This window comes from Protopterus annectens, chromosome 7.part1 (assembly GCF_019279795.1).
Source record: "Protopterus annectens isolate FY-2018-M chromosome 7.part1, PAN1.0, whole genome shotgun sequence".
Lineage (NCBI taxonomy): Eukaryota > Metazoa > Chordata > Ceratodontiformes > Protopteridae > Protopterus > Protopterus annectens.
Genome location: NC_056740.1, coordinates 25,380,200 through 25,394,952, shown reverse-complemented (window position 1 = coordinate 25,394,952; position 14,753 = coordinate 25,380,200).

Sequence of the window (14,753 nt, the reverse complement as noted above, 5' to 3'; positions counted from 1 at the left end):
AATGCTGCATATCTGCAAGTCAAATGGTACACGGGTTACTCACTCTAAAGATCTTAACCTGATATGTGACATTAATAGAACCTGCTGGAGGGACATATTTATCTCCCAGAGGTTACCACACCTTTGGAATGGACTCTCATTTCATGTCAAACAGAGCACTTCATTGGGCCTCTTCAAACTTAGTCTGGAAGATTGGATGGGTGACCATAAATTCATTCTAGGCTTCCATCTGTGTCCCTCTTGGAAAGGGGCAATTGGTGCTGATTGTGAAAATAAGGCCAGAACTTGGCTAGACTTGTAAGAGCCCTGGGGGCATTAGCCTAGTAACTTCCTATGATCCTATGTTTACATTTCACCAGCACCATTCCAAATCCAGACCTAGCAACCAAGAATTTCTTCCACCTTTATTTAGGACAGATTCACTGTTGAATGGATTGCCACTCACTTTATGAACAACTTAGCCAGCCATTACCTTCTGGTCTCTTGTGGATAAGTTTGCAGGAGACTTCAAGTACATATCCACTGGCCAGTATATTCAATTTCTGTGATAGTCTCCCTGTGTTGCCCATTCTTTGCATATTGAATATATTGCAACCACTAACCTCCTGAATATTACATACTACCCGTATCTCCATCTAAATTTATTATAGATAATTATAAAAAGTAGACTTAGCAAGCACTCTGCCTTACACCTATATTAATATAAAAGTTTGGACCTACAAGCTTCTATTAACACTACTCTTCTCCTAGCTGCTTTATACAATTGTAATAGCCTCTGTCAAAAATGTTTCTAATCTTAAAGTCTCCAGCTTTCTATTAAGAAGTTAAACACTACTTTCTTGAATGTCTTTTCCTGGTTATACTTCCTAAATCTCCTTCCTCAAAAATGTTTCCTGTGTTTGAAAAGCATTTGAAATATTCCAACATTTAAATTCACAAAACCACATTCAGTCATTATCAGTTGAGTTTTAGCCATCTTATTCTTTATAATTTTCAACATTTTAAATCTATATTTAATAATGATGTGGATCTTCATTTAAAAAACATATCCGCGTTCTTAAAACTCCATCTTCAACATTTAATTCCTCATCTCCTCTACCCTTAGACTTTTCTTGTAACTGTTCTGTTGGATATTTTGGGAACTGCTCTTATTTTAAGAAAAGCTAATGCAAACAAAAAAAATGCACAAAATAATCCAAGGAATTCAGAAATGTTATTTATGTGGACGCATAATGTCAAAATAGTTTAATGCAAGTTGCACAATGTGGCCTGAACCTGATTATCAATGGAATAGAAACCAGTGAGCATGCCTGAGATGACCTAATTAAGGAAAACCCTCAAGAAAAACCCACAGATCTTGTAAATAGGAATATTGTATGACCACAGTCACATGACCTGAGAAGTCCAGTATTGTGCATATAGCATGATTTCAGTGATGTACATTCACACATGCATCAGTACACCACTATGAGAACAGTTCCACCATAACACAGTGGTTGTCCACTGGACTCAAGAGAACAGATATGTGGGTTTTAGACTTGGCTCAAACTATTATTTAGGCTGGCAATTAGTGCAGAGGATTTAGGCTGTGAGCTGTTAGCAAGCTGCTTCCTGTAGTCTGGGGTTTGATGCCATTAGCCTCCATTTTCTACTATATGATAGTAATCTGGGGCAGTTGGAAATGGGCTAGGACCTTCAGTGGTCTCCTGGACTGCATGCCTTGTAACTACCTATGAACCTAAGCTGGCAGCCATAGGCACTTCTCAGCAGAGTCCGTAACAATGTTATCATAAGTGGGAAAGAAATGGATATATAGGATTATCAAACACATAGTGTACAAAGGAACACACAGAAAGGCAAAGTGAAGGGAAAACTGGAATGGGAGGTGATGAAGCAAGTGTACTTTTCTGAGGGGGACAGATGCCCATTTTTTTATTTTGAAAAGAGTTGAAAGGTAGGTTAAAATAGAAAGGTGTAGGTAGGAAAGAGGATATAGGGTTGGTACCAGGAGTAGACAAACAAACACAAAAAACAGACAAATACCAACAAAGGAGGGGATGACACAAAGGAGGGACACAGATGGAGAGAGTGAGAACAGTTGATGATGGTATGGCTTAGACTGCAAACAGGGGAAGAAAGTAAAACAGAAGAAAGGAAGCACCATGATGGGGGATAAGATGGGATGACTGCTAATATTCATGCTGCTCAGTGCATGAATGTGGACAAAGCATAGTCAGAAACCACAATGTCTATCTTCCCTGTTGAACTCAGCTGCTGGTGGCCTGATGGGCTTGGACAGGCAATATGGCATGGATGTAATTCAGGCCGGCTTCAAGCTGCCAGCCAACTAATGCCATCAACATTGATCCTGAATGGTTACACATTGTTACCTAAGAATGCCATCCCTAGATGGACATCCTATACCTGTCTCACTGGGAATAGATTATCAGAGGCTACCATGGAACCCTTCAGGTTACCTATCAATGGATGCCCATTATCAACCTACAGAGAGACAGACATGGTGGTAACTGAAAATTCAGTAGGGGATATCAAGGCAGGTCCATATTTATGTGATTGCTGCCACACCGCAGCCACAGCTGTGGCTAACACTGCACAAAATAGTAACCTAAATAGAGAGAAAAAATAAATAAATATAAAGGATGGATGGATAGAGAGAGAGAGACTGAATAAGGAAAAACATTAGCAATACTCATGTGTAATGCTATGAGGGGAAAGAAAATGTTGTTAGGTGTGCATTGCCAATGTAGACGATAGACCAGCCAGACCAAAGGGTAGTATTGCAGGCAGTGTACCACAAGGAGCAGGATGACATAGTTCCTAATCAGTCTTCCTGTGTGGATGTGAAGAGTATGATGTGTATATGGTGCATTGAGTGACTTCAAGGGCCATTAAAGGTGGAGTGCCACTCCTCTGGTGTCCTGTTGTAGGGACAAGGGACATGGAAGTGGTTACCAGATATGGAATGCCATAGGATGCCTGCAGGAAAACATGTGGACTATGTCATTGGAACATTGCCACAGCTATCAAAGCAGTGGTCTAAACCAGGCAAGATTTGCAATCATGTGTTACAACATATGACAGAGTTCAATATATGAAGCTTGCCCAAGGTATGCCAGGTAAAAGTGGCACTAGCAGGGGCAAGGAAATGGAGGTTGCACATAGTATGTTAGCAGGCATACTAATGTACATTGTATGGCTGGCTGGGCTTTGCCAATGGACATAGCAATGTAGTGGGTCAGTCACACAGGTGTGATGTAGAGTATAGCAAAAGGCATGCTAGAAGGACAACTAGAATTAAGCCACTGATTAGTACCCTACAGCACTGACATATCACAGAGGCAAAGGATAGAACAGCAGGACAGCCTGCATATACATTCCATGTGTATCAGGAGGTGTGTATCACTGATAAAAAGGTTTTTCACTACTAGCCATAATGTAACAATACACAATTCTGCAAGTATCAGTAGTATATTTTGTTATAATAATACCAGTATATACAAAGTACTGTGTCTTGAGAGCCATTCCATACTCATCTGAAATGTCAAACTATTGCTCTCAATCTCTCCAAGAAATGAAAAGAATAAAGAAATAAGGAGAATGTGCGTGACTCACATATTCAGCATTTGACTGGTCATTTAATACCAAATTCCAGTACAATGCACCTATCATGAGTACTTACTGTGGAACTTTGGAGCACTTTCCCATAACCTCCTATTCCCACTGGCAAAGAAGGTCAAAGTCGTGCCTGTGTGGGTTATTGTAGTGGTGCCTCCACTGCTCACCAGAGCAGAAAATGCCCATTACTGCATTCACCATCCCAGCAAGTCATAAATTGAAAGAAAAACTAAATAAGTATGTCTAATGGATGAATAGTGATAAAGAGAAAGGCTGAATACATCTTATGCCAGGGACCCTCATTAGAGTGTCTGCGCATGAATTGCAAAAACATTTTTGTGGTCTCAGAAGACACGGCCTCTTCATAGGTCACAGTCATGATAACAATGGTTTTACATTCGTGTTGATGCATGTTGGATCAGTAGGCACCAACACAGTCCTATAGTGCATGATGCTAGCATACAGTGACTCTTAAATGACTTGCATACATGTCTGGTGTTTAGGGTGTGAATTAAAAGATGGCCTGATTATAAGTATCCTGTATAAGACACTTGTGACTCCAAAATTATTTTATAGTGCTTCTAGGGGCCTTGACATAGCTTAACACACTCCCATCCCTGCAGGGTCTGTGACCTACTCAGGCATGAGCAATATACTTTGTATCCTTTCATACATGTGCACTACCAGGTATGAGTCTCATTGCACAGTCTTAATCTGGTGTGCATTGTTTGAAATGTGGAGTTCAGAGACATTAAACTCTGACTAGCTAATTAGCATAACTGTCATACTGTGAGCCTTGGAACTGCATTGCACAACAGTACAGCCATAGTCATTATAGTGCTCCTTGCGTTATACACATTTCCTACTAGAAAGAGAAGGATTTGGAGACTGCTAACTAAATGTACCGAGGCTGCACAAAGCTGCAGCTGTTATGTTAAGTGGCCAGAAAAGAGTGGCATGTGGGGGTCTATGTGTGGGTAACATTACTGCTGTGTTCCTGTTACAGTTTTGTGAGGGGGTGGCAATCATCTCACTGCTGACTCTACGGGAGACTTACACGCTTTTTTAGCTGTCTTCTCAGTATATTTCCATAGTACTTTAATGATGGCAGTATGAAGTGTCTTTGAATGAGTTAGGGAATACAGGACATATGCAGGTATGGGAGGATTACCTTCGTAAATTTATTTATTTTATTTATTTATTTACATTTGATAAATGGGCAGTGCCCAACTGGGCCAGAAGACCATTTTCAGTGGAGACCCGGGGAGAAAAGCTCCAATGAAGATTACATAATTATACATTTGTATATATGACAATTGCAATAGGAGTTCAAACACAAGTTCCTTGATATTGTATCTAAACGCATATAACAATGGTAGTACAATAAGCTTATACTATTCATACAAAAAAAAAAATATATATATATATATATATATATATATATATATATATATATATATATATATTTTTTTTTTTTTTTTTCCAGGATAAAAATATCACAAAATGAAGCTAAGGAAGTTCAATTGCCAATTAATACTGACAATGGGTGGTGGAGAGAAGGAAGTTAGACAGTAAGGGGTTAAATTAGTTAGCCTGGTGGAGAAAGCCTATGTTTGGTGAAATATTCCTTTAGGGACTGTTTAAATGAATGTGTATCACTGATGGACAGAATATGTTGAGGTAGAGAATTCCAGTGTTTGGTAATGATATATGAGTATAAGGAGACACCGTGAGAGTTTTGGGTTTTGTTAACCTTCAACAATACTTTATCAGCATGGGTCTATATTAATATCTTGAATACAATACTGTTGACATGAGAATACCGAAAGCGCACTACATCGAATGTTTAAATGGAAAATCTCTGTAGGGGGGAATTTTCGTTTACTTCAATGTAGTGCGTTCTCAGAGTTGGCATATTTAAGTAGGGGGGTGTGGGGGGTGCAGCCCCCCATGTGGGGGGTGCAGGGGGGCTTCCTTTTTCTTTTTTTTTTTTTTGTTGTTTTTATAAGTTCGATGTTTGAAGACATCGACCATATGGTGTCGACCATATGGTATTCGATATTTTCAACCGTCGATCTTATTTAGTTTTTTTTTTTTTAATTTAGTATTTTTTTTTTTTTTTGGTTTCGATGGTTTAAGACTTTTATCACTAAAGTTCGATCTTTAGTGATTCGAAGTTTTAAACCTTCGAGATTATAATATAGATCCTATCAGCATGCCTAAGAGATTTTAGATTAGTATACGGTTGAACAATTTCAGATAGAGCTGGGCAGTTGCCAGGTTTGTATAAGACTGTATAGGCAGTTAATAGCTGAGTCAGACAGTTCAGCTGGAGAAGGGCAGTGCAATGGTGAGATCTTTGAGACTGAATTTGGCTATTTTGTTATAGCAAGATTCAAGGCTATTCAGTTCAGCTTTGTGAAGACTGGTAAAAATTTGTGAACAGTAAATCAGGGAAGATAAGAGATGGGTTCTGGCTGTTGCGAGTCTGGCATGGTCAGTAAGATACGATTTAGCCCTATAGAGAGAGCCCAGTTTGACATGAAACTTTTTAATTGTTAGTGCAAGGTGTTTGTCAAATTTAAGTCCACTATCAGTTGTGACACCAAGAAGTTTTGTATGTTCAATGGGTTCTATTTTTGTGCCACTGGAGGAGGAAATGGAGATAGGTGGTTGGTTGGTTGTTGTTGAGGTATTATAGAAGACCATAAGCTTGGTTTTATTGGGGTTAAATATAAGTTGATGGGCTGTTAAGTAGTTTTCAATATTGTGGAGGGCTGCCTGAGATTTTTCTTGGAGTTCCTTGATAGAGGGGGCAGAGCAGATTAGGGAAGCAACGTCAGCATATTGTATGATTGAGGCTGGATTTACTGAGGAGATTAGGTCACTGGTAAAAATTGTGAATAAAAGTGGGCCAAGGATAGATCCTTATGGGACTGCTACACATATAGGGAGCTAGGGGGAGAGATTATTGTCCCATAAAGTGGCTTCTTTCCTATCTGACAGGTAGCTATGAAACCAGCTTAGGGCTTCAGAGCTGCAGTGGTAGAAAGCCATTTTATTGAGAAGTATTTGATGAGATACAGTGTCAAATGCTTTTGACATATATAGGAAGGTAGCAGAGACTAGCTGTCTGTTGTTTTTGAGTTGATTTACACTATTAGTAAAGCTAATTAGAGCTGCACTGGTTCTATGCCTAGGTCAAAAGCCATGTTGTGTATTAGATAATAGGTTATTTGACAGAAAGTGGTCTAGGATCTGTTTATGTATTCATTTTTCTAAGATTTTGGCAAGTGGTGACAAAATGGCTGCGGGTCTGTAGTTGGACACATCAGTAGAGGAATCACCTTTATATAAGGGTATGACATGAGATATTTTCCAAAGGAGTGGTACATACTGTTCAGAGATAGAATGGTTAATGAGAATAGATATAGGGTAAGCAATGGAAGTTGCAGGTAGTTGTAGAAAGTCACTAGGTAGTTGGTCTGCAGCTAGTGTACAGGGTTTTGGTTTAGAAAGGAGATTTTTAACATAACTTGTTTGGATAGGTTTGAGACAGAGGAGGGTAGAATTGTTGTTGGAGGTTTGAGGTATGGACAGAGGCATATTAGGGGTTCTGTTTAGTAGACAGTTTATTGAGTTAATAAAATGGGAGTTAAATTGAGTGGCTATGCAATCATTTGAGTTAGTCAGAGTTTGGGCAGGGGTAGTGGGTTTTCCTGGGTTGAGAAGAAGGTTGATTGTTTGCCAGAATCTTTTGGGATTTTTCTGGTATTTTAGTTGACTTGTTTGGAAGTAGGCTGTTTTGTCTTGTTGAATTAGTTTTTTGGTTTGATTTTGAAGTTGATGGTAGGTAATAAGATTTTTTTGTTTAATTCTGTTATTCTGAAAGAGATACCAGGTTCTGTCCCTTTGTTTTAATAGAAGAATTGTGTCTTTTGACAACCAGGGAAGCTGTTTGGATTTGGTACGAATTTTTCTAATTGGGGCTAGATCATTAAGTATTTGTAGGAAAGCACTATTGAAGTACTCTACTGCACCGTCCAATTGAAGAGTTATTAGAGGTGCCCAGTCATATTGTTGAAGAAGAGTAGTAAATAAGGTAGGTGAAAACTGTTTTTTATTGTGAATGTAGTGAAATGAAATGTTACAGGAATTATGTGTATGTTTTCTAATCAAGTAGGTAGGGAAGTGATCGCCTAGTGTGTCAGGGAGACACCCAGCATCATAGCTAATATTAGATTTGTTTGTTAAAATAAAGTCAAGAGTGGATTGCCTGTTGTTGTGTTTTTCTATGCATGTGGGGTGGTTCATTTTTTGACAGAAATTGTACAGGTTTATGAAGTTAGTGGGGGGGGGGGGTTAAAAGAGTAGGTAGTCCAGTCAAGGTTAAAATCTCCAAGTATAATGGTTTCATGGCTGAAGTTAGTAGAGGCCCACTCGAGGATGTTTTCAATATTTTGGAGGTTATTAGCAGGGAGCAGGTAGATCACTATAAAGATAATGGACTTATGATTATTCATATGTAGGCATGCTACTGAAACGTCTGAGTTAGGGATATCAGGTGAAGTAGAGTTAAATTGTGCCAATTTAAGATTGTCTTTAAACGAAATGGCAATCCCACCACCATGTCTAGATACTCTATCAGTTCTGAGGATGTTATAACCATTGGGAAAAAATTCTTCAGATTTAATATGAGGTTTAAGCCATGTTTCAGTAATGACAGCTATAGCAGGGGAGTAAAGGCCAATAGCCACATGAAATTCATGTACTTTGTTTATCAAGCTTCTGAGGTTGACGTTAATGATGAGAAGGTCAGAGTTGCTTTTTTTCAGTGGCAGATAGGAGTTAGGTGTGGAGTTAGGGGAGGTATCAGAATGTGGATTTGGGGCTGGGTAGAGAATGTGGTGAGGATTGGGCCTGGATTAGGATGGCTGTCACACTGGAGTTTAATATGGGTAAGGGAATGGAGGGTGTCTGTGATATATATATATATATATATATATATATATATATATATATATATATATGGGTCTATATTATAAGATAAATGGTTGAAAACATTGAATACCATATGGTCGACACCATATGGTTGATGTCTTTAAACATCGAACTTATAAAAACAACAACAAAAAAAAAAAAAAAAGTACCCTTACGGAGATTTCCGTTTACACATTCGATGTTGTGTGCTTTCGCTATTCTTGTGTCGACAATATCACCTTCGATATTGTCGGCTTTTGAGAATATAATATAGGCCCTCTATATATATATATATATATATATATATATATATATATATATATATATATATATATATATATATATATATATATATATATATATATATATATATATATATATATATATATATATATATATATATATATAGAGTGTAGTAGCAGAGCTGTAGGTTTGAAAATATGTGAGAGAGAATATTAGAGTAGGGGAGGTGTTGAAAAGGTATGGGGAGATGTGAACAGTGGATTTCTTATGATGCAGGTCCTCAATTACTGGCAAGGTAGAGGAAGGGTTGTTTGTGAGAAGGTATGATTGGAGGGAGATGGTATAAAGGGCTAGGAGTAACAGAGCTAGCAGGACAGGGAGAGAGATGATAGGTTTTATTACAGGCATAGTAAAGAAGGTAGATTGTAGTTAAGGTCGGGGTGATAGTCAGATTGTAGATAAATAAAAAAAAAAATCTTATGTAGAAGAGCCAGAAAGGAGACTTGATAAGATAATGGATGACGTGAGATTGAAAATTGTAGGTGGAGTGCTGATTAGAAGATAGGGAAAAGGGGAGGAACCTGTCTGGGAATAAAGGAAATTGATCCTGGGGTGCGTAGGAATGGGGTAGGGTAGAGTAGGGGAGGAGAGTGAGCCTGAGCGCAGTATGGGCAAATGGAGCGGGTAGCACCTAGAGCTAGCAAAGTGATAGCAGAAATAAGGCTGCAGAATAAAAACTATCAGTATCAGTGTAGACACTAACCAGGTAGGTCAGGAATAGAGGAAAAATAATATAGGATGGCTTTACAATAAAGACAAATTAAAGAAAATATTGTGTCTTTCTGTTATTGAAGGGCCATCAGAAAGCAAATATATGTATTGGAGAGTAGTGCTTATGCAATATGCTGCGGTGGGAGTTTCACATAATAACATGTACCATACCACCTATGGGATGCTACAGAGTTGCACACAACATACTTACAGGAAACTTGCAGTAGACCTTTCCCACCTCTTGTGCAGATCACCTACAAAGGCAGGGAAGTATGCAGCACCGGACAATGGCCATGCTGTTACCATACCTATTGCATGTGTGAAAAAAACATTTCCTGGAGATAGTGGGGGAAAATCAAAAGGCAGAGAGGTTCATAACTACCAGCTGCTGCAAATCACCACCATTGGGGCTGACACTGTAGAGGTGCATACAGCTGTAACCTTTAACATGTGTGGTGGAGGCAAACGTGAAATGGTGTAGGGGCATGCCACTACATGGACCACATGTACATATGCAGTTGCATCACTGCCATGGCCGGGATTACAGGTACATACTGCACAGTGCAGTGTGGTAGTTACACATACCTGTGACTGGCTAAAAGGCAGCTGCCCCATGCCTGTGCCCTGTTGTGTCACTTGTGCCTCATGGTAGGTCAGGTGTTGCAGAGTCTGTGCTCACTCTGGATGGTAGGATGTTGATCTGTAATGTGGTTGTATCAGCCATGAATGGGAAACTGCTTATCAAATGTATATCTTCACATTTTGTTTTTATAATTTTTTTTTCACCCTCCTTGTAGATAACCATCATCTAAACCTGAAAGCCCCTCCTCATTCACAGGTCTACCAAACTTGTCTACCTCCCCTGGATTTTCTTTGACCCTGTTCGGGGCTGGTAACAAGTATGATGCACTTTAGGAAAGTAACACATATGCTGTCAAGGTGAGTTGTTTTTTATTATGCCCCAGTCCCCCCCACACGCACATGCGCAGTCATGGTAGCAGGTGTGATCGGCATGTGGTGTGAGAGAAAAACTAGATAAATAAGTATCATCTTGCCACTGCAAGGATTCAGCCAGTGACTCTCCTTCCTCACAGAGAGAGGCCCCATGTATCTGCGACCTCTGATGCTTTGCAAGAGATGCTCCAGTGTGTGTGTCCCCCCTCCCCAAGATGGGCATGGATGCATCCTTCACTGCCAGCACCTCAGATGTCTGGGCTATTAATTTAACCCAGGTTGCCTGGGCCATAGTAAGGGTTTTGTCCCTCTAAACTACAGTGTTTCCATGCATAGCTTCAGATTTACAATCTAGATTATGACAACAGAATGTAAAAGAATGGAGACATTCTCTCAGGCAGACTGACTCCATGAACATGGGCAGTGGCTCCTTCTAACCGACAACAGTGATTGAGTTTTCTGTAACTTGTATGGTGAGACCCTGATGTGGATGTAAATGCTGTTGGTGGCCATTATAGACTGCTATGTCAAGTGCACTGCAAGGTCACCAACATAATCCATCATACCTTTACAAAGGTAACCAGTCTTGAAAGGGAGAAGAGAGTCACAGGCAGGTATCTGCCTTCAGTGATATAACAGATGAATATGAAGGAGGTCCTTACATCTCTGTCTGGGGTGATAGACTGCTCCTTTATACCCAGTGGAGGACTAGACATTAGAATGTTAGATCACCCTTCACCACTGGTGTTGATGGGTGATACCCCAGGTGGATATGCCCTTACATATATCTCATGTAGGACAGTGTGCCAGAGCCAGAATGAGTGAAATGGAGAACATTGTCATATAATCCCTCCTGGCAATTCAAGGCTTCAGCTGATACAGGAGTCTGCACATGTATGTGGGCTCGTATCTTGGCTTGCTGTACTGTTTTATAGTTGTTGCAACACTGGAATCTTGGATTGGCACAAAGCAGCATTGATTCACTAGGGTGTTTGTGCTTTCATAGGTGATTTGATATATGGGTCTTCTATCATGGAAGTTGCCATGTTTGACATGGGGGAAACACTTGAGCCTGAGTATGAAGGCAGTCATAACATGGTGCAGTCTGTGGCTACAATGTCACTTTTAGGCAAGGCTACTGCATGGCAGATGACCCTGCTCTTCCACATAAACAGTTCCATTGTCTGCAACTCTCCACTCAATACCAGATGAGCAATGTAAGATAGGAGTTGACTAACACAGCAGCCCAGGGCACACCCTTTTCCCCCAGGCAACAGTGGTTGCTGGATGCTCCACTGAACAAGGGGGTAGCAGTAGGGATAGTGTAACAGTGGCCAGGAACACAAAGAATCTTGACCCATACCTGAGCTGAGTGTCTCCATATCTGTTACATGGTAAATGTGCAGGGCAGTCAAACAGATACAGGCTAAAGCCAAAGTGGCCATTACAGAGCTGATCAGTGTGATTTATATGGGCTGTTTAATGATATCAGAGAGGGTTTTGCCAGTTTAGGTAGCATTTTTGAAAGGTGCCAGAGGGAGTCTTTATCCTCCAGGGGCTTATCTGCTACAGCTTGCTGGGGGTGATGCAGCTCACATGGCAGTCCTTCTTTCATTGCCTTCAATGGGGAACACACCTTGGGATGGTTAAGGGATGGTCTAGGTGTCATAGTATCATATCTTCTGCATCATCTTCCAGTGTTGTGGGAGCTGCAGCCTGCAGTGAATGCACATGCATACTGTGTAATGTGTGGAAATATTCATGGCATGGCCTACCATTCACTCTCACAAAAAAATGCATACTCTGTGCTAGTTGCAGACTGTGCCAGAGACATTCCTCAGAGGAGATGCCCCTATGACTGGGGACATGCAAATTTGGCCTACATACCTATTGAGGGTGCCCTGGACCTGTGACAGAGAAACACACACAAACTGGCAACATCTGCAAAGACTGTGTCCACCCACATGCCATCTGACCAATAATCATGCATCTCAGTTCACATACTCTACACTGGGGAACCACCCTGACCCTCCCTGTGCAGTCTTTCTCGTTTATCAGACTCCCCAGGCTATGAAACACAGTCACAAGTATAGCATCAGTCACTCCAGTGCCTGTTATCAGCCCCTGTCATTGTGGCCCAACTCATCTGTTCTTATCATGACAACAGTGTCCTACCCTTTTTGCTTTATTACTAGGGTGGCTTGTGGCTGATACACTGCATGACTAGTCCATACACTGTATGACAATGTATGAGCTGGTTATAACACTGCATGCATAATTTTTACTCTTAGTTGTGTCAAAGCTGGTCCATAGTTGTGAACAGATGTTTCCTCTGTAGCAGTGGCACAGCTTATGGCACCCACCTCCATTTCACATAATCATCTCCTACAGCCTAGTACTTCATAAGCCCTCACCAGATCCTCCTCCACTGGTTTGAGGGTGAATATTTCAGGCAGATATCTGGAGTGGCAATGGGAGCTAGTTGTGCCCCAACATGTCCAAATATTATTATGTATGCATGAGAAAAGAAATACATTATGACAAGTAAGTACAGGATTCATTGGAACTTGTACCTACGTTTTTTTGGATGATACATTTATTTTATGGAAAGTAACAAATGAAGTCAGGGATGCATTTGTGCAACATATTAATGAGTTGCCTTCCTTTCTTAGTTTCACCTACAAACATTTTGACTTAAATATAAGCTATTTGGATGTGGAATAATCTAAGAACATTGTGACAGAAGAATTTGAATTTAAAATTCACATTAAGGAGACATTTTCAAATAGTTATTTAGATTTTAGAAAATAATAAATGGAAGCCAGACTGAGTGCTCCTTTTATTCAAACAGGTTTATTGTTATTTAGATTTTTACAGCTGTCATCTGAAACATACTAAGAAGAATATTTTTAAAGGATAGTTAGTGAGTGCTCAGATATTGAATTGTTTGAGTCAACAGTAGTTAAATTGTTGGAAATGTTCATAGAAAGGAGATATCATACAGATTTATTAAACAAACTAATTGTGGAAGTTAAGGAAAGATGGAGTACTAGGTACAAACCCCTGCTAGCAACACAAGAACCATTCAAAAACTTAGCAAGGAAATTTCAGTCAAAAAACAATGCCTATTTAAATGCTATAGTTATCCCTTATGGGCCTTATTCAAAAGACATAAGGAACATTGTCACTAGAAACTGGGCTATGTTCAGAATCTATGATGAGATATATAGTATAGCAAGAGACAAGCCATTATCTGTGAACAAAACAGGCCACAGTTTGAAATTTTGGTTTGAGTACCTGGTGAAATTTGCCCCAAATTATCTTAAGAAATGCACCAGAAAATGTGGGATGTGTAATATCAGCCCTTATATTTTAGAACAGAACCAGTTATATTTAACATCACTGGACATGATTTTGAGACTTAGAGATGGAAATTGTAAGACATCAGGGGTAGCCTACATGGGTCTACATTAGATGAAAGAACGCTTAAAATGTCGAGTACGATATTATCAACAGCTTTTAAGCAAACATTCATCTTACAGAAGGCTTATAAAGTGTAAATAAAGAGTTTCGAAAAGTTATAGTCAGCCAAATCTCAGGAAGCCAACGGCTGACGTCAGAACGTTCACCCTGTCTAAACGTTATTACAGTATTATAAAAATAGCTAATTGTATAAAGTTGTTGTTGTTGTGTCTTTCGGCTTTTCCCGGTTAGGGGTCGCCACAGCGGAACTCCAGTCCGCTAATGATTGGCAGTAGATTTTTATGTACCGAGTTGCCAGCTCTGAAGCACAACCTTCAACAAAGGTACGCCCATTCATGCATGTCTCAACACAGAAGATGCTTTAGTTGAGAATCAAACTGGACAACGTCTTACTGTGAGGCGACAACGCTACCGCAGCACCACCACCGCAAAGTATATATCATAAAACAGCCATGATATAGTAATGTACAGAAAGTCCAACATATATATTTAGTTTATTTCAAAGAAATTGATTTATAAACATTAATTTCTAATTTGTACCTAGTATTATAAACTATGCTGAACTAACATGTAAACTGTGATGCACATGAGTTCCTTTACACAATGGCAAACACCACCCAGATTTCCCCTGGAGTCATAGGAAAATACTACCAGTGTGTTAAATCCCAGAAAGGAAAGGATATCTT